This window comes from Schistocerca serialis, chromosome 2, assembly GCF_023864345.2.
Source record: "Schistocerca serialis cubense isolate TAMUIC-IGC-003099 chromosome 2, iqSchSeri2.2, whole genome shotgun sequence".
NCBI lineage: Eukaryota > Metazoa > Arthropoda > Insecta > Orthoptera > Acrididae > Schistocerca > Schistocerca serialis.
This window is the reverse complement of record NC_064639.1, coordinates 1,077,781,346-1,077,803,569: the sequence shown is the minus strand read 5'-3', so window position 1 is coordinate 1,077,803,569 and position 22,224 is coordinate 1,077,781,346. Positions and strand designations below refer to the sequence as shown.

At 44.5% G+C, this 22,224-nt stretch overlaps 1 non-coding gene across 1 annotated transcript; it reads right to left on the bottom strand.

The window, feature by feature from the left end:
* Window positions 1-506: 506 nt before the first annotated feature.
* On the bottom strand, window positions 507-580 carry Trnat-ugu (transfer RNA threonine (anticodon UGU)). The gene has a single exon. It is a non-coding gene; the product is annotated as a tRNA-Thr (tRNA).
* Between the last annotated feature and the right edge of the window lie 21,644 nt (window positions 581-22,224).

Genomic DNA, 22,224 nt, shown 5'->3' with positions numbered 1-22,224 from the left:
TCGATGTTCGTATTAGACGGTGTTCTGTGACAGAATTCTTGAATGAAGGAGGTGAAACGCCCATTTGCGTTAATGAAAGACTGACAAGTGTATATGGTGATGCAGCAGTGGATACCAGCACAGTTAGACTATTGGTTCGTCGCTGTAAAATCACCAGTGGCACCGACTCGCTAAGTGCTTTGTGGAGTCACTGCAGTCACCGGCTCACCGCTACGCACTTCCTCAGCCAAGGGTGTTTGCGTTTCAGCTTCGTTAGAGCGACGAACCATCGTCTATGAGTGCTGTTATCCACTATTGCATCGCCGCATAATTCCATCTAATACAAACATCGATGTCGGCCACTTTGCAAGAGATTACACTATTGGCACGAGGCCTACGAGAGCGACAGGCAGCGGGGCGCACCTCACGAAGGCAGGCCTGCGTTCGCTCGCTCGCTCACCCAACTCAGGAAACGTTTAGCTGCTTACAGGCGTTGACATACGTCAACGGGGACAGATGAAAATGTGTGCCCCGACCGGGACTCGAACCCGGGATCTCCTGCTTACATGGCAGACGCTCTATCCACCTGAGCCACCGAGGACACAGAGGATAGCGCGACTGCAGGAATTTATCTCTGGCACGCCTCCCGCGAAACCCACATTCTCAACATATTGTCCCATACTACATTCGTAATGCCCCCGCCCATTATACTCATTACTCGCGGCGCGTTGCCGATACCCGTAAGAGTTCGGGCACTGTTTGTGCATTCGCACAGAAGAAGAAGATGGTCAAGTGGCTGGTGAGCCTTAACTATGTATTTACTAAGATGGTATCTATTTTTTCTGACATGTCCTAACGAACAGATACCATCTTAGTAAATATCAGCAAACGTTTCTACATCTGTTAATTCGTTACTAGGTGTGTACGTACAAACGCTAATATGGAGTCCTACAATGTTCGGAAGTCCATAGGCCAAATTACAATTTGTTACGGCTGTAGTGGAGTACAATAAAATTAAAATCATGCTAAAATGATTATCAGTTGCATTGGGCACCGCTTTTTGTATGAAATAAGGACGGTTAAGGAGAAGATACTGAAATGTGTCGTGATTTCCTAAGGGACCAAATTGCTGAGGTCATCGGTCGCTAGACTTACACAATACTTAAACTAACTTACGGCAAGGACAACACACACACCTGTGCTCGAGGGAGGACTCGAACGTCTGGCGGGAGGGGCTGTGTAATTCGTGACATGGCGTCTGTTACCACGTGGCCACTCCGCGGGGAAGAAGAAGAGACTAAATACCATAAACAAGCCATTACACCTTTCATATCGAATATTGATCTTAAATTAAATGTTGCTATATTACTGTTAATCAGTAAGGCTTCATGATAGCAGATTCCAATAGAAGATGCAATGCTCGTTAGTACGTAACGCCCAGCCGCGAGTTAACAAGTTTAGAAACGCATTTTGCCTGCTGCGCTGAGTGAGCGAACGGGTTAAGACCTACCTTTGTGACGTACGCGCCGCGGGCTGTCTTCCTCATAAGCCTCGTAGTGGCATCTGTTGGCGCAAAAGGTTACTACTGCAGTGGTTTGAAGACAAAGCATTGCAGAATAGCGGCAAATAACAATATTTTACTCTACAAATTTTATTTAAGAAAACATAATATGGGGCACTGTTTTTTGACTGAGCCTTGTGCTTTGATATCGTGATATTTTAAAGCAACTGCTGAAATCGGTATCTAGGCCAACAGATGGACGTTACTCCCCTGAGTTTTGCTTATATTAACCTGACTCTTACACGAAAATCATTTAAACAAATAAAACTTAAACCCTAATCTGATTTGAGCTCGGCAGTGTGTGAATACACTGAACTGATACTTTGAAAAGATTGGAGTTGAGTGTGAAAAATATAATATCTTTCTTATGAGGCCTCCCCTGCCACTCGGAGACTCGTATGGCGACAAAATTGCCTCATGCACTGCAAGGAAATGCTTTCATGTGCCTGTGTGTGCAGCATACACAGCTGAGTTTGTAAGAAAAAGCGACATTCTGACCATGGGAAAGATACGTAAAGGTATGACCTCGGGTTAAAGAAACCGCTAAACGGTACGGTGCGAATCAGTAAATAGTAAAAGTCAAATTGTAAAGGCAACGAAGGGTACCAGTTATGGATAACGTAGATTCTTTATGAGCCAATTCTATAGGCACACAATGCGTGACCGTGTGTTATTGAAAGTGCAGGACTCGCGAAGTCTTACATTCATTATAATTATGAATGGCCCTGAGAAAACACATTTAGAAAGTATTTATAGAATAAAAATCTGCTTCAACTGGCAGTAATTTTCGTAATTTATTCCAATATCGGTATCGAAGTTTAAAGCTTCATCTTCAGGTGCTACCAACTGCGAAAAAGAGACGATGCTACTAACGTACAACTAGACCCTACTATGGGGCTGACATTCTACAATGAAAACTATAGTTGTGGAAAGTGGTGTACACAAATAATTATGAGAACATAAGCGTGTGGCGGTCGAGCCAGTCAGCCATGGGGGATCACATGGGACGTGGACCGAAACTCTGATTTGGGGAGGGTTCCGGGCAGAAATGAACTCAATTATAATGTAAATAAATAAGCAGCTGATGTGAGGACCGGCAACCACAGCACCCGCCTGGACAGCACGACACGGAAGCGTCTAGTAGAGATTGTCCAGAGGCCAGTTAACTGTGGTGGCGGAAGCAACTGACGTCGTAGCCAGTGAGCTGGGGATAGCCGCAAAAGAGCGACAATGGTGGGTTGACTGTTTCGAGCGCTTACATCGGTGTTGTTCACAAGATCGATACAAACTAAACCTACAAATATAACAATAATCAAATAACATACAAACGAAACGTGGGGTACGCAAAATGCCTAAAAGCAACCGTTTCGGAGTACATCAGATTTGATTTAAGGTAAAACGGCAACTAAAACACTGGTAAGAGTTGTATAGAAAATTGTATCTAAAAATTAAGTAATAATAGAACGAGGTTTGAGGTGTGGTAAGAGAATGATGCAAACTATTATAATCCGTCCTCATTTGTAGACTCGTCCTTACAGAACAAAAGACGCCTTAGGGTAAAAAACTGTGTGGATGCAAAGTACATGTATCTGTACACTGTTATTCTTGTAGCGTTTATTATCTTAAGCCTCACTAACATTTTTACACTAAGATGTTTTGCACTATAAGGACAAGTCTAACAGTTCGCATCATTCTCATACCACACCTCATCTTTCATTGCCTTATTACTCAATTTTTAGACATATTTTTGTATATAACTCGGATCCACAGTTTTAGTAGCAGTTTTATCTTATATCTAATCTGATGTACTATGTCACGTTGGCTTGTAGGCATTTTTGCGATACCCCTTGGTTGCATGTGATTTGATTATTCTTATATTTGTAGCTCTAGTTTTATCGATCTCGGGAACTACACCGACATAAGCGGTCGAAACAGCCAACTCAACGTTCTCAGTCTTTTGCGGCTATTTACTGCGGATCCCCAACTCATTGGAGACTAAGTTCGTCGCTTCCGCAGCAGCAATCAGTTGCCTTCTGAGCCGTCTGCAGTAGACGCTTCTGTGTCGTGGAGTCCAGGTGGGCGCTGTTCTTGCTAGACCTACAATTGAGTTCAGGTACTTATTTATTTACATTATTATTGAGTTCATTTCTGCCCACAAACCTCCCCAAAATTAACGTTTTTGTTCCAACCCCATGCACTGTTTGACGTGATCTCCCATGATTGAATGACCAGACCAGCATACGCTTATGTTCTCATATTTACGTGAGTATACCTCTTTCCACAGCCGTAGGTTTCATTTTAGTATATCAGCACTAAAGCAATTGTACGTTACTAGCCGCAACTCTTGTTCGAAGTTGGTGGCGACGCATTAAGCTGTGAAACTGGTCGTAGAATAAATTAAGAATATATCTGGCAACCGAAGCAGATTTTCATTATATAAATAGGTTCCTCAGTTGCGTATGTTCACCTGACCAGATTCTTTGTACATTGACGAAAAGCATTATGGGTATAAGGAAGAATACGGGAAGTAAGAACATCCATTTGGGACTCACCAACTGGTCGTTATACTCGTTGAGATTCATGTGGGGGACCCGCGAAATCCAACTAATTGAAATTGCGTTAAATAAGACTTTAATGGGGGTGATGAAAGAAGAGAAGCGAAACGTAGTAGCCCCACGTGCAAGCCGTACAGCTGCGTACGACTTAGCTATTAGCGATAGTAATTTCGTGTCGCCATAGAAACTCGTCATTCTCTGACAGCTATTGCGTTAGCGGTAGGCTGAAGCTTTATCGAAACATGGACAAGAATAATAAAGGTTTTCATTGTCAACTCCACAGCTCGCATCACGGCTTTTCTGACTCGGCCGCAACCAGTCTTCCCTGTCCCACGTTCAGAATACAAGTGCGTTCTCACACGAATCGTTCTACCTGCCTTTCTAGCAGCAACATTCCCTGATCATCTTCACTGAAGAAAACCAAGCAAAGCACGCACGTCCCGGTCCCAAGGCCCTTCCTACTTCAGGTACACCGATTGTGTCAGCGTATCTTTGCTTAAAATAATATTTCGGTATTGACAGCGGTACTAAAATCATGATGAGAGAGTGACTGACAACTAGCAAAAAAGTGAATGGGCTCAACGACCTCCTCCGTGGACAGATTATCTTCAGTAAAGTTACAGACCCTCGCTCCACCTGGCATTGTCGAGAACCTCCCTGAGGAGTTAGCATCCGTCGGTGTCCAGAACTAAGCCGCCACCTTTCCTGCCGACATTGGGAAAAATATAGCAGAAGAAAACTTTCACCACCGTCAGAAAGCGAATAGGTTACCTCTGTATCCTTCCTTGCGTCATTGCTCTTCAGTAAAACGTCCCACAGTGTGTCACGTGTGGTATTCACTGTACAAGAAACAATTTTCTACCTTTTGATCCATCCACCAATGTTGCGCTGAAACACCTGTCTCTAAACACACGAAATTCAGTAATTTTATGACCCTGGTCGCTGCACGCGGGAAAATGTGGCAAACCATGTTTCCTGTTCAGGACAGTGAGCTCTCGGAATTAGGAGGGTTATATATTTCGCTGCGTACGATGCACACGGGGGTAGAGCATTTCTTTGCCACTCTCTCGCTGACTAAATAAACCATTTATCAGTCAGGTCTCTTTAATGTGAACCCTTTGCATCTCTTCCATTAATCCTGCTCGCTAAGGATCCAAGAACAGTGAAAGATATCCAAAGTTTGTAAGCAGGTACCTTCTTGAGTGAATTAAATTTCCTGAGAATTCTTTCGATAAGTCTTGGAGTGTCATTTGCGTTTCCATGAAATTGCTCTGGATTGATAATTTTTGATATTTGAGGCAACAATTAATTCCACTAATTGACCGCCGATCGTGTAATTAAAAGATACCATGTCTTTTCATATATTTATATGTATTACATTACATTTATTTGTGTCAAGGTAAGTTTTCAGACTTTGCACCATCTACACTGCTGGCCATTAAAATTGCTGCACCAAGAAGAAATGCAGATGATAAACGGGTATTCATTGGACATATATATATCGCTAGAACTGACATGTGATTACATTTTCACGCAATTTTGGTGCATAGATCCTCAGAAATCAGTACCCAGAACAACCACCTCTGGCCGTAGTAGCGGCCTTGATACGCCTGGTAATTGAGTCAAACAGAGCTTGGATGGCGTGTACAGGTAGAGCTGCCCATGCAGCTTCTACACGATACCACAGTTCATCAAGAGTAGTGACTGGCGTATTGTGACAAGCCAGTTGCACGGCCACCATTGACCACATTTTCTGTGTCCAGAAAGGCCCGTACAGGACCTGTAACATGGAGTAGTTCTTTATCTTACTGAATGTAGGGTTTCGCAGGGATCGAATGAAGGGTAGAGCCACGGGTCGTAACACATCTGAAATGAAACGTCCACGGTTCAAAGTGCCGCCAATGCGAACAAGAGGTGACCGAGACGTGTAACCAATGGCACCCCATACCATCACGCCGGGTGATACGCCGGTATGGCGATGACGAATACACGCTTCCAATGTGCGTTCACCGCGATGTTACCAAACACGGATGCGACCATCATGATGCTGTAAACAGAACCTGGATTCATCCGAAAAAATTACTTTTTGCCATTCGTGCACCCAGGTTCGTCGTTGAGTACACCATCGCAGGCCCTCCTGTCTGTGATGCAGCGTCAAGGGTAACCGCAACCATGGTCTCCGAACTGATAGTGTATGCCGCTGCAAACGTCGTCAGACTGTTCGTGCAGATGGTTGTTGTCTTGCCAACGTCCCCAACTGTTGACTCAGGGATCGAGACGTGGCTGCACGATGTATTACAGTCATGCGGTTAAGATGACTGTCATCTCGACTGCTAGTGATGCGAGGCCGTTGGGATACAGCATGGCGTTCCGTATTACCCTCCTGAACCCAGTCATTGGATCTCGACTAACGCGAGCAGCAATGTCGCGATTCGATAAACCGCAATCGCGATAGGCTACAATCCGACCCTGATAAAAGTCGGAAATGTGATGGTACGCATTTCTCCTCCTTACACTAGGCATCAGGCAACGCAGGTCAACTGCTGTTTGTGTATGAGAAATCGATTGCCAACTTTCCTCATGTCAGCACTTTGTAGGTGTCACCACCGGCCCCAACCTTGTGTGGATGCTCTGAAATGCTGATCATTTGCATATCACAGCATCTTCTTCCGGTCGGTTAAATTTCGCGTCTGTAGCACGTCATCTTCGTGCTGTATCAATTTTAATGTCCAGTACTGTACCATACGTAACATTTTTCTAAGGTCCTGAGCTTCATTTGTACAGAAGTGATAAGTGTAGATGACACTCGTTGTGGTGTGCAGTGATGATGGGCAAACGGGACACAGTGATACATAGCTGACCGAGAGAACTGTTTTATTAAACTTGAAGTACACATTACATCATTAGGAATGCGAGGCAGACACACTACACTCCAGCGACCATGGCCGGCGCCAGCCCGCAGGAGGCTGATTCTGCTCTGACGAAGAGAAACAACCATAAGCGCCCTGCGATGCTGACTTCATGCAGACCAGCTGGCAGCGGCCACGGCCTTGATGTCGGCAGCGATCTCCTACACGAGCTGCGTCGGCACTCCTCTGTGGAATGGCCGCACTCGGTGACACAGTTCCCGCCTGCATCCACCGTGGAGGTGGGTGAAGACTGCCGTGCACGGGCACGACCCATTGCCCTCTGGCAGGAGTCTGGAGACAAAGGTGTGGACGGCAGGTCAGCAGCGCCATGCGTCCAAGTCCCACAAAGTGATGCAGTCCTGGTAGCAGCTGACCCGACCCGGTTCCAAAGCCATGGTTGCTGAGCTGGCGATGCCCACTCAGTCTTCTCATGGTCTGGTGTGAACCTGGCGACATAACGATGCTGCTGGACTCTGTATGAATCTGCCTATAAATTCGCATTTTTTATGCAACTCTGAGGCGCATTGGTTGCACTCTTTCCCTTGGCCCCAGTCGCATAACTTGCAACAAAAGTCTTGACCTGTCACGATGACATTGCCCTGCTAACCGTGACTGCTGCGCGTTGCAAATTCCTGCCCAGTGTGTGGCTAGCCCATCTCGAAATTATTTTGTGTGTGTTATTCCAATCCAAATGTCGCCACGCCGCGCTTATTGCAAGACTACACAGCAGCTTTCTTACTACTGTCACTAAAAGCTGGGTAGCAGTATTACAGAAGCGTGATTTGTGTACAGTTCCAAGCACTTTATGATGGTGTCTGGTTGTTCGTTATAGTATATCGTTGATTTTTACTGTTCTGCCTCACTTGATAAGGTCCTTAACAGGCCTATCTCCCGATAAGAACGACTTGCTCCAGTTACATAGTTCTTCGATGTTCCATAAGCATATACAGGGTATAAATTGTAAGTTGAAAAACCAGAATAACTTGAAAAATAAACTTCACGCGAAAAAATGATTAGAATCCAAAGTTGATTATTTTCGAGTGGGACATCTGCTGGTGCTACCCCCTGTGGGTATGGCGGGAGGCAGCTTTAAAATTTCAAATGGGAACCCTCATTTTTTTAATTGCAGATTCAGATTCTTCTTAAGAAACTACGTACATTTTCTCTTAAACACTTGTTTGATTCTTGGTAGATGGCACTGTAACTCAAGAAAATCCATGTTCTCACTTTTGCGGGGAAAATGATTAATGATAAATAAAAAATACTTATTTACTTCGTAAATTTTGATTCGTTAAAACTAAAACCCTCCGTCTCTCCCCATAGGCCGGCCGGGGTGGCCGAGCGGTTCTAGGCGCTACAGTCTGGAGCCGCGCGACCGCTACGGTCCAGCGCAGCTCTGGAGGAAACGTTAGGAGCTGAAGAGTTTCATGGACCACGACCTTACATCCCGGAAGGTTTACCAGAAGTTATTCCCGATAGTTGATAACACTTCTATCCCACTGTGAGACAAGACAGTCAATTCCTTCATGGAAAAGTGTTCTCGGTTCTCTACAGAAACATGGTTGTTTCAAGGTGTGCACCATTCGTCTGTAGCAAATTGACGACCACGTATGTCTTTCTTCAGGGCATCAAAAGTATTGAAATCCCACGGCGAGACACTTGGACTTGATGAAGGTAAAGTAAGGGCTTCTCGGCGAATCTTCTGCAGCGCAGTCGAAACAACCGTCCCAACATGTAGTCGGGCCTTATCCTAGAGCAGAATGATGCCATTCGTCAACATTACTGGCCGTTTCAACTTGACGGTGCGCCTCAGTTTTTGCAAAAAGTCTGCTTATCGCTCTGCGTCAGTTATGGCTCCGTGCTCCAGAAAGTCAATGACCAGTGAGTCCTTGCAGTTGAAGAAAAAGGTCGTCAAGACTCCTCGGTAATGGCGTGCCTATTGTTCCCTCTACACTACAGAAGATTCGCTGGGAAACCCTTACATATCCTCCATCCTGTCTCAGTCACTCTCCAACGGATTTCTATGTCTTTGGTGCCCTGAAGAACCATAGATGTCTTCTTCTGGTGAAAACATGTGGAAATGTCCTCTTCAATTATTAAATAGTTTTATAATAAAAATTTAAATAAAGATGAATGTTGTCCTAATAAGGTTTTTCGTGGTCGTTGACTGGACTGTCCTTTATATATTGTACCAAGCGACGGTTCGACCTGCATCGAAGTCTTATCGAAAGTCAATATAGAACAAAAATGTCATCCATGTGGCGTCTCGTGCCACCAACCGAGGTGGTGCGGTGGTTACCTTATGGACTCGAGTTCGGGAAGACGTGATTCACACGTCCGCCTATCCAGATTTACGTTTTCCGTAATTTCCCTAAATCGCGTAAGTCAAATGGCGGGATGGTTCCTTTAAAAATAGAACGGCCAACTTCCTTCACCATTCCTTCGTAACACAAATTTGTGCTAAGTCTCTAATCACCGCGCTGTCGGAGGGACGTTAAACTCTAATCTTCCTTCCTTCTTTCCCCTCTCATGCCTATTCCCGTTTACATCCCGTCTACGATCGCAGCTTGCTAAAACCGCGTTGATTTATACATGCGAGTTTTTCTACCTTCGCTACTTAGAAATACATGTCCTAGGTATAGCGAAGCAGATTAAACTATTCATTTAAGACAGATCTTCCTGTCCAGACTGTAGACCATTTACGTTCCTTTCAGAACGTGCTGATATAATAGACCATTACTCAGCAATCATATGCAACGGCTCGTTCGACGAAAGATACGTACCTAAGGACTAGAAAATTGTACAGGTCACACCAATACTCAAGAATGGAAATGGGAGTAATACCCTGAATTTCGAATCCATGTTCATTTCATTTTCATTTATTTATTGGTCCATTTGATTCATTACATACTTAAACAGTACATTGAATATAGGACAAGTCAAAATTGCGAAAGGAGCAGAAACACACGCACACACACACAAACACACAGACACACACACACACACACACACACACACACACACACACACACACACAGAGAGAGAGAGAGAGAGAGAGAGAGAGAGAGAGAGAGAGAGAGAGAGACAGAGAGAGAGAGAGAGAGAGCATGACAAAATTAATTACAGATAACAATCATAAATTACAAGTGACAAATACAGCAATTTGAATTTAACCATTATTACATAATCATTGTTTACAAGGCTATTTTTTGTAATTTAAACATTCTGCTACAGAGTAAAAGCATTTTTCCACTACAAATGACTTAATATTATGTTTCAAAATATTTTATGTCGCTGCGATTTTAAATCACTGGGTAGGCTGTTATATAGCTGAACTGTTATCTGTGAAACACTTTTTTGGTATAGTGCTGTTCTACACTGTGACATGTGGATATTATTTGTGTTTCTTGTGTTGTGACTGTGTATATGGTTATTTTGTTGAACTTGCGAACTTGCGAACAGGATACACTCATATACACTCCTGGAAATTGAAATAAGATCACCGTGAATTCATTGTCCCAGGAAGGGGAAACTTTATTGACACATTCCTGGGGTCAGATACATCACATGATCACACTGACAGAACCACAGGCACATAGACACAGGCAACAGAGCATGCACAATGTCGGCACTAGTACAGTGTATATCCACCTTTCGCAGCAGTGCAGGCTGCTATTCTCCCGTGGAGACGATCGTAGAGATGCTGGATGTAGTCCTGTGGAACGGCTTGCCATGCCATTTCCACCTGGCGCCTCAGTTGGACCAGCGTTCGTGCTGGACGTGCAGACCGCGTGAGACGACGCTTCATCCAGTCCCAAACATGCTCAATGGGGGACAGATCCGGAGATCTTGCTGGCCAGGGTAGTTGACTTACACCTTCTAGAGCACGTTGGGTGGCACGGGATACACGCGGACGTGCATTGTCCTGTTGGAACAGCAAGTTCCCTTGCCGGTCTAGGAATGGTAAAACGATGGGTTCGATGACGGTTTGGATGTACCGTGCACTATTCAGTGTCCCCTCGACGACCACCAGTGGTGTACGGCCAGTGTAGGAGATCGCTCCCCACACCATGATGCCGGGTGTTGGCCCTGTGTGCCTCGGTCGTATGCAGTCCTGATTGTGGCGCTCACCTGCACGGCGCCAAACACGCATACGACCATCATTGGCACCAAGGCAGAAGCGACTCTCATCGCTGAAGACGACACGTCTCCATTCGTCCCTCCATTCACGCCTGTCGCGACACCACTGGAGGCGGGCTGCACGATGTTGGGGCGTGAGCGGAAGACGGCCTAACGGTGTGCGGGACCGTAGCCCAGCTTCATGGAGACGGTTGCGAATGGTCCTCGCCGATACCCCAGGAGCAACAGCGTCCCTAATTTGCTGGGAAGTGGCGGTGCGGTCCCCTACGGCACTGCGTAGGCTCCTACGGTCTTGGCGTGCATCCGTGCGTCGCTGCGGTCCGGTCCCAGGTCGACGGGCACGTGCACCTTCCGCCGACCACTGGCGACAACATCGATGTACTGTGGAGACCTCACGCCCCACGTGTTGAGCAATTCGGCGGTACGTCCACCCGGCCTCCCGCACGCCCACTGTACGCCCTCGCTCAAAGTCCGTCAACTGCACATACGGTTCACGTCCACGCTGTCGCGGCATGCTACCAGTGTTGAAGACTGCGATGGAGCTCCGTATGCCACGGCAAACTGGCTGACACTGACGGCGGCGGTGCACAAATGCTGCGCAGCTAGCGCCATTCGACGGCCAACACCGCGGTTCCTGGTGTGTCCGCTGTGCCGTGCGTGTGATCATTGCTTGTACAGCCCTCTCGCAGTGTCCGGAGCAAGTATGGTGGGTCTGACACACCGGTGTCAATGTGTTCTTTTTTCCATTTCCAGGAGTGTATGAAAGGCTCGGTAGGCTCATTATTTTCATCTGGATGAAATGTGGTCTACATGTTTCCAGTTTTCTTAGGTTTCAGATAGCCCTGATTGCTCGTTTCTGCATCTTAAAGATCTTTATGCTGGTGGCTGAATTTCCCCAGAAGATTAGCCCATATCGAAGTAGGGCATGGAAGTATGCATAATACGACTGAATAATTGTTGACTTGCTTGAACTTTCATTTGACACACGCAGAGCATAACAAGCTTTTGAAAGTACTTTCTCAAGTTCTTTTATATGGCGGTGCCATTTTAAGTTATGTTGTACCCATAGGCCTAGAACCTTAGTGTCAGTAACCGAGTTAAGTAGCGTATTTTCAAGGTATGGTACTGTAACAAAGTTTTGCACACTGATGTCTATTTGCAGTGGAATCTTGCAAATATAGTATTGTGTCCTATCACAAGAATCACGAAGAAAATGATTTTCTGATACACAGTCAGCACGGATTCAGACACTATCGTTCTCCTGAAACACAACTAGCTCTTTATTCCTACTTCGAACAGTTGAGTGGAATAGTTGTTCTTATCAGAATCGACTGCAAACCAACACCGACAACGGTAGTTCAGGTATACATGCCGATGTCGCAAGCTGAAGATGAAGACATAGAGAAAGTGTATGAGGATATTGAAAGGTTAGCACAATATGTAAAGGGAAATGAAACTTAATAGTCGTGGGAGACTGGAGAGCAGTTCTAGGGGAAGAAGCAGGAGAAAAGATTACAGGAGAATATGGGATTGGGACAAGGAATGAGTGAAGAGAAAGGCTAATTGAGTTCTGTAACAAGCAACAGCGAATCACAAGAGGAGGAAGTACACTTGGAAAAGGCCAGGTGATGCGGGAAAATTTCAGTTAGATTACATCATGGTCAAACAGAGATTCTGAAATCAGATATTGTATTGTAAGGCGTACCCAGGAACAGACACGGACTCAGATCACAATATAGTAGTAATGAAGAGTAGGATGAAGTTAAAGCCATTGGTCTGGAAGAATCAATACACATAGAAGTGGGATATGGAAGTACTAAGGAATCACGAAGTACGAAAGAAGTTCTCTAATGCTATAGATACAGCAGTAAGGAATAGCTCAGTAGGCAGTACAGTTGAAGAGGAATGGACATCTCTAAAAAGGACCATCACAGATATTTGATGGAAAATATAGATATAAAGAAGGTAACTGCGAAGAAACCATGGGCAACAGAAGAAATACCTCAGTTGATTGTTGAAAGAAGGAAGTACAAAAATGTTCCCGGAAACTCAATACAGAAATACAAGTCGCTGTGGAATGAAAGAAATAGGAAGTTCAGGGAAGCTAAGACCAAATGGCTGCAGGAAAAATGTGAAGACATCGAAAAAGAAATGATTGTCGGAAGGACAGACTCATCATACAGGAAAGTCAATACAACCTTCGGTGACATTAAATCAATGGTGGTAACATTAAGAGTGCAACGGGAATTCCACTGTTAAATGCAGAGGAGAGAACAGATACATTGAAAGCCTCTGTGGTGGGAAAGATTTGTCTGATGTGATAGAAGAAGAAACAGGAGTCGAGTCAGAAGAGAAAGGGGATCTAGTATTAGAATCAGAATGTAAAAGAGCTTTGAAGGACTTAAGGTCAAATAAGGCAGAAAGGATAGACAACATTCTATTAGAATGTCTAAAATCATTTTGGGAAGTGGCAACAAAACGACTCTTCCCGTTGGTGTGTAGAATGTAAGAGACTGGCGACATTCTATCTGGCTTTCGGAAAAGAATCATCCACACAATTCCGAAGACGGTAAGAGCTGACAAGTACGAGAACTATCGCACTATCAGCTTAACAGCACCTGCATCCTTAAGTTGCTTACAAGAATAATATACAGAAGAATGGAAAAGAAAATTGAGGATGCGCTAGATGACGATCAGTTTGACTTTAGGAAAAGTAAAGGCACGAGAGAAGCAATTCTGATGTTGCGGTTAATAATGGAAGCCAGACTAAAATTAAGACACGTTCATAGGATTTTTCGACCTGGAAAAAACATTCGAGAATGTAAAATGGTGCGAGATGTCCGAAATTCTGAGAAAAGTAGGGGTAAGTTACGGAGAGGGATGGGCCATGTTCAATATGTGCAACGGCCAAGAGGGAGTAATAAGGGAAGACGACCAAGAACGAAGTACTCGTATTACATAATATAAAAGGCAAGGATGTCGCCTTTCGTCACTACTGTTCAATCTGTGCATCCAGGAAGTAATGATGGAAATAAAAGAAAGGTTCAGGAGTGCGATTAAAATTCAAGGTGAAAGAATATCAATGATGCGATTCGCTGATGACATTGCTATCCTGAGTGAAAGTGAAGAGGAATTACATGATCTGCAGAACGGAATGGATAGTCTAATGAGTACAGAGTATGGGCTGACAGTAGAGCGAAGAAAGACGAAGGTAATGAGAAGTAGTAGAAATGAGAACAGGGAGAAACTTAACATCAGGATTGCTGGTCACGAAGTAGTTAAAGTTAAGGAATTCTTCTATCTAGGCAGTAAAATAACCAGTGACGGATGGAGCATTGAGGACATCAAATGCAGACTATCGATGGCAAAAACGGCATTCCTGGCCAAGAGAAGTCTACTAATCTCAAATATCGGCCTTAATTTGAGGAAGAAATTTCTGAAAATGTACGTCTGGAGTACAGCATTGTATAGTAGTGAAGCATGGACTGTGGAAAAACCGGAACAGAAGAGAATCGAAGCATTTGAGATGTGGTGCTACAGACGAATGTTGAATATTAGGTGGAATGATAAGGTAAAGCTTGAAGAGGTTCTGCAAAGAATCGGAGAGGAAAGGATTATGTGGAAAATACTGATGGGGAGAAGGGACAGGTTGATAGGACATCTGTTAAGACATGAGAGAATGACTACCATGGTACTAGAGGGAGCTGTAGCGGGCAAAAACTGTAGAGGAAGACAGAGATTGGAATACATCCAACTCTGAGATGAAGAGGTTGGAAGAGGAGACTAATGCGCGGGGGGAGGGGGGGGGGCTGCATGAAACCAGTCAGAAGACTGACCAAAAAGAAAAAAAGAGTCGTAGCCCACGAGGCGGTGTGCAGTCATCATCTGGCCTTTCTAATACAGCTTTCATTTGTTGCTCCAAATAACTTCTGGCAGATCCCAAAATGGTTTCATAAATTATACCAAGGCTGATTCCCGTATCCCCTCCTCTATAAAACAGTAAATCTGATGCCTATACTCTAATGACCTCATTGCCAGCCAAACGTCAAACTGTAGCCACCCTCCTATTCTCTACATCTAACACATACAACAATTAGTGTTGTGCCTGAGGACGACAAGAAATTATAAGGGATGAATCAAGAGTATCAATTGACTAGATCCTGCTGATACTTAAGTAGCAGTGGTTAATAATCGTCAAAAAAAGAGAGAGATGGAAACAAGAACTGATTTTTGTGGAGCAAAAGTTCACGTTCATTCCCAACATACTAATCATCTGTTGTGACTTTTCAGGCTTACCCGACGGATCGGTTGCAAATGCACTTCTCAAGTTTGCCGCCGGATGGTATTGTACAAATCTATGCAACTGCTCGATGAAATGCTGTGGGATTTGCGAAATACGATCCGGTGGCTAACGCGAGAAATGAATTTGCATCCAACTGTTTTTCCATAACGTCTCAAATTGTATTCATTACGAATCCAGCATATACTAATTTACAGCAATGATCTCTTTCTAATTTTGAAAATTTGTTTCCACTTGAATTGGTGATTAGGGAGGAAAGACATTCGACAATGAAGCTCTAGCTGATTAGATTTCAGTTATGTTACTGTGGTTTCTCCTATTTGTCCACGATATTTATTTCCCGGGAATTAAACTCATAAAACGGTTACCGTTTCCAGCTCATGTGACAATCGTAGTTTCCCTTCGGCGCCGCACTCTTAGCAGCAATTGGCCGTTAGATTTCTGTTTCAGCTCGACTCGGCAATAATGGAACAAAATTTCTTCCACATACACGAATAGGGCCATGTCCCTGCAGGTTACGATGTACCATTACCAAGTCTAGCAGTGAAACATTTCTGTGAAAATATTTCTGACCAGCAGTCAAGAATCGCAGCATCCATTGCGGACACTCTCAGAGATATTATGGACCCTCACTTTACAGCCTTGCATTACTTCATCATGTAATTTTCTACAAATATATCTGCTATGGTGATATTACCTAGACGATCGGAAAGATTCTCGTATTCACTACCTCTTCGGCTCATTAATTCACAAGTAAATATTCTTCAGTTCTGGTTTGCAGTAGTAATGGACTTACGTTAACTAAATATTGATCTTTCCAGCTGATTAGTTTATTGCTGGTCACTGAAATGGCAAAACCATGAACGCCCAGGCAGTAAAAAAAAAAAAAAAAAAAAGTTCAAATGTGTGTGAAATCTTATAGGACTTAACTGCCACGGTCATAAGTCCCTAAGCTTACACACTACTTAACCTAAATTATTCTAATGACAAACACACACACTCATGCCCGAGGGAGGACTCGAACTTCCGCCGGGACCAGCCGCACGTCCATGACTGCAGCGACAGTAAGCATTAAAATTGGTATAAAGTGTACTACTGTTTTAAATACGCAGTTCATACGTAATTTCATTACAGCGGCACAGAAAAGATAAAAATAAAATAATATACATTGTGTGTATAAACAATATTCAAGTTAAGACCAGTGGGGACTGTAATTATCGAGTTGCTGTGAAACTTGATATATATATATATATATATATATATATATATATATATATATATATATATATATATATATATATATATGCATTAATGCGATATACGCTGAAAAAAATTAATTCCGTATTTAGTCACCAGGTGCAAATTTGGCTCCATGAAGACAAGAAAGACGAATAGAAACGTTTCCGTATGTAATGAATTAGTAATGGGACTTGGACAGAAAAAATCAGACAACTGAAGATAGCATAAAGTTGATATTATTAACCGACATTTACCCAATTTGTTAAATATGGGCACCGGAGACGTGTACGAGATGCCGCACAGCGCCAGATTTGGACTGGGTGATCAAAATTGAAACTAATTTTCTACCACCGCATCAGCATATCTCCCAAGATTCTCTGCCATAATTACAGCCCACTCTGGACCACCGTGAGTAGCTGAACTTTAATTGTAACCGCCCGGTATTTCAGGTATGAAGAGGAAACATCTACCAGCACGTACCGCAATTCGACATTGGCTGGATGCTGGCCTCCCAAAATACCGGTTTATCGTTCCGCGATGTTGGTGCTTGAGTTTCTTGGGATGCTGTGAGGGTCATGCGAATAAATATTTTATGGTTCAGCAGAGCCATTCTCAACGCCAGGCAAGATCCGAACAGCCCCACTTACCCAGCGCCTGACAGGTTATTCTTAGCTCGGTCGTTGTGGATCACACAGTCACGCTACGTCATATACACTGTCTCAGTAAATAAACTCGTTTCCAAGAAAAATATTCATAGGCGCAAGTGATGAGGTGTGGAGCGCCACGTGGCAGCTTGGAGAGACGCGCCGGCAATGGAGCGCCCAACTACAGTATAGGACACTGTAGTGGCACCACGTAGCTTTCTCAGAAAATCCCGGCTCTGCATACAGCTTCACGATGGACGAATATAGAAGAATGAGGAGGGTGAACTGTCACATTCCTCCGGCAATCGCCATAAACGCCCAGAATTTGCCGTAAAGTTATCGGTGTGGCTGGGTGCATAGCATATCACTTAGTTGACATAGATAATAATTTGGGCAGCAGCCATTATACACTGACAAAAAAATTACAACCCACATAAATGATTAATGGAGAATAATGTAATTTCTGGGATACGTTTGTCTAGCTAATATGTGTAAGTGATTAACATTACAACATCGCAGGTTAATGTAAGCGCGAGATCTATCTGGGATTCCGCTACGGTCACAGGTTCGATTCATGCCTCGGGCATGGATGTGATGTCCTTAGGTTAGATAGGTTTAATTAGTTCTACGTTCTACGGGACTGATGGCCTCTGATGTTGAGTCTCATAGTACTCGGAGCCATTTGAACCATTTTATCTGGGATCACCGTAAGATTTTATGTTGACTATGCTACAAATATAGCACCATTCGTATCCGTCATCTATCAGAGATCAGTGGAACGGTGGAAAGTTCCACGATACTGGAAGAAGGCCCAGGTCACAGCAATTTATAAAAAGGGTAGAAAATCGGATGCACATAATTACCGGTCGATTTCGCTGACGTCGATTTGTTGTAGAATCATGGAACATATTTTGTGTTCAGACATAATGACCTTTCTAGACTCTGAGAAGGTCATCTGCAGAAACCAGCGTGGTTTTAGGAAACAGCGCTCATGGGAGACACAGCTGGTCCTCTTTGTGCATGATATACAACAGGCTCTAGATACCAGCTCCCAGGTTGATGCCATATTTGTCGACTTTCGAAAGGCGTTCGACTCAGTTCCGCACTGTCGCTTGCTACAAAAAGTGCGCGCATACGGTCTATCCAATGACATGCGGTTGGGTAGAAAGTTTTCTAACAGACAGGGAGGAATATGTCGTCCTGAACGGGATAACTTCACCAGAAACAAGGGTAACTTCAGGTGTGCCACAGGGCAGCGTAATAGGTCCTCTGCTTTTTACGATTTACATAAACGATCTGGTTGATGGTATTGACAGCGGCCTTAGACTGTTTGCCGATGACGCTGTGGTCTACAGGAAAGTAGTATCACACGAAAGTTGTGAACAAATCAATGAGGATTTGCAGAAAATAAATGCGTGGTGTAATGACTGGCAGTTATCTCTCAATATTAGTAAGTGTAACCTAATGCGTATAAGGCGAAAATCCCCATTAATGTATGAGTACCAAATAAATGATCAGTCTTTGGAAGCGGTAACGTCAGTCAAGTATCTGGTTGTGACTATTCGAAATGATATCATATGGAATGATCAGATTACACAAGTAACGGGTAAGGCGAACTCTGGATTGCGGTTTATTGGTACAATCCTTAAGCGATGCAGTCCTTCAACAAAGCAAATAGCTTACAGTACGTTAGTTCGTCCAGTCTTAGAGTATTGTTCGTCCGTATGCGACCCTTACCAGTGGGGTCTGATTCTAGAGATTGAGAAGGTCCAAAGAAGAGCGACAAGATTCGTGACTGGTACATTTAGCCTTCGCGAGAGCGTTACAAATCTCACAGAAAGTTTGAAGTGGGACAGACTTGCAGATAGACGACGCGCTAAACAGAAGGGGCTGCTCACTAAATTCCGAAATTCAATCTTCACCGAGGATGTAGAGCATATATTATTACCACCAACTTTCAAATCGCGTAATGGTCATCATTCAAAGAAAGGGAAATTATAGCTCGTACTGAGGCGTTCAGACAGTCGTTTTTCCCTCGCGCAATGCGCGAGTGGAACAGAGGGGGGGAAATATGGCTTTGGTGCGAATTGTGCCCTCCGCCACACACCGCTTGGTGGCCAGCGGAGTATATATGTAGATATATCGATGTAGAAAAGCCACTGCAAATGTGAAATGCTGGTACTTTAATAACCGGTGTAACCACCAGAATGTTGAATCCAGGCACGTAGTCGTGCATGCATTCTTTTGTATAGGTGCCGGATGTCAGTTTGTGGGGTGCAGTCAGTACAACGACGATTGATGCAGTTTGTGGATGACGCTGGAGTTTTGGTCCGATGATGACCACATGTGCTCGATTGGAGATAGATCTGGAGATCGAGCAGGCCAAGGCAATAAATCTTCCTCTGCACAGCATATTGGGTTAAAACAGTGGTATGTAGCGAGCGTTATTCTGTTGGGAAACGCTTCACGGACTGCTGTTCACGAATGGCAGCACGACAGGCCGAATCACCAGATTGACGTACGGATTTAGTGTCAGTGTGTGTGGAATAAACATGAGAGTGCTCCTGGTGTCATATGTAATCGCATCTGTAGGTCAAGTGTGTCTAGAACGCAGACAGGTTGGGGCAGACTCTCAACTGGCCTCCTTCTAACCGACATACGGTCATCATTTGCACTGAGGCAGAACCAGCTTTAATCAGAAAAGGCCCTCCGTAAATGGTGGTTGTTGTAGGTCAGTGGAACTTACGCTAAAGTGCGACTAGCTTGGAGCTTCGAAGTAACCGATTTGTAACAGGAGGTTGGGTCGCTGTGGTGCCAACTGCTGCTCAGATTGCTCCTGCAGATGCAGTACCATCCCGAACACGACCGCTTTCCCTATCGGTAATACCATGTGGCCGTTCGGAGCCTGGTCAATTCGCGACCGTACATTCTCGGAATCACTGCTGCCAGCAGTCAGGTGTAGTGGCTACATTCCTGCCAAGTGGTTCGGCAATATCGCAGAAGAAACATCCATCTCCACGTAGCTTTATGACATTCAAACTCAATGAGGTGTTAACTTACAACATGCTGAGTCCCAAAGGCAACAAACTCTCACGACCATTATAGCGTGTATTTAAAGCAAGCCTGCTTTGCATCCTCATAGTGACGCTACTAGCGCTACACTTACGCGAATGGGACGAAATTTGTCTAGACATCATCTTTGAGATGTAGAAACCCGCCTACCAACTTTCGTTTATGTCGCACAGCTGTTTTTTGCTGCTGCCACCTTTTTTTCCCGTCAGTGTAGATGTTTTGCGCTCGGCCGGTCTGGATCGTACAGTCAGGTTACGTCGTGTATGTTTTGTGAGGAAATCAGCTTTTATTCAACAAGATAAATGCTCACAGGGGCAACACGACGATGTGTTGAGCGTTACCTTGACGCGACAGCACGGAAAACCTCACTGTTAGTTACGCCCAACTACAAAACTGGACAAAGGAGTGGCTCCACATCGTTTTCTCATAGTCCCAGTTATGCGTACAGCATTATTATCTACGTATCCATGTATGGAAGCTGCGAGGAGAATGAAAATGGGCAGCTTGCACTGATCACCGTCATACGGTTCCAACACTTGACATAATGCTATGGGTGCCATTGGTTGTATAGGAGAATCATCTATGTTTCACGTAAACGTTAATTTCGACAGCACCCGTTACATTTATGACATATTAAAGCCTGTGGCTATCTTCTAGCTCTCCGAGACGCTATCCATCGACTTCATTACTACCTTACAAGAAGTAAACACAAGACGGCTTGATGCCGGAACTGTCATTTCCTATCTTGATACAAAAGATTAAAACTGTGTGGCCGCCTGAGATTCGAACACGGGTCTTTTGCCTTTTGCGGGCAGCAGCTCTACCAAATCAGCTACCTAAGCACGATTCACGACCCATCCTCACAGCTCTACTTTCTCCGGTACCTCTTTTCCTCCATTCCAAGCTTCACAGAAGTTCTCCTGTGAAACTTGCTGCACTAGCACTCCTGGGGATATTGTGGAGAAATGAAACTTCCTGACAGATTAAAACTGTTTGCCGGAAGAGCGGTTCTAGGAGCTACAGTCTGGAACCGCGCGACCACTACCGTCGCAGGTTCTAATCCTACCTCGGGCATGGATGTGTGTGATGCCCTTAGGTTAGTTAGGTTTAAGTACTTCTAAGTTCTAGGGGACTGATGACCTCAGAGGTTAAGTCCCATAGTGCTCAGAGCCATTTTTGTTTGCCGGAAGGCAGAAGTCGTGCTTGAGTAGCTTTGCTGGTAGAGCACTTTCACGCGAAAGACAAAGGTCTCGAGTTCGAGTCTCGGTCCGGCACACATCTTCCAACTTTTAAAACACATTGTCACGAGTTGCCGAAAGAGTGACACGCCACCATTCACCACCTATTACGACGGTGGCCTCTGGTAGAGAACTGAAGTAGCATGGAACGACGTAGAAGTATCTGTCACCCAAGCTCATTTCGACTCGAAGCCCAGCAGGGCTGGAGCAGCTGTCGCTGCCAGAGAGCAGCTGGATGTATAAAATTTCACTCCCTGTACTCCGCTAAAATCACCTACAAATCATATATTCTTGCTGCTGTGCTGTACACGCACAATATGTAAAATTTCGTCATTTTGTATCCTCCCAGTTTTTGCAGTTTTTATTGCCAGCAACAAGTCACCTGTTTATAAAACCACATCAGCTGGTTCGCAATAATTAATCGCCAGTCGGTACAAGGTTTTGTTTACACCCGCTACCACGAGCAAGTTTACCTTCATCAGCGATTCTGTTTAGTGAAAGACTACCTCCATACCCCCCCCCCCCCCCATCCCCATCCCGCCACTCTCCCACCCTTTCCCCTCCAGCATTCCTGCGTCTAGCCTGAT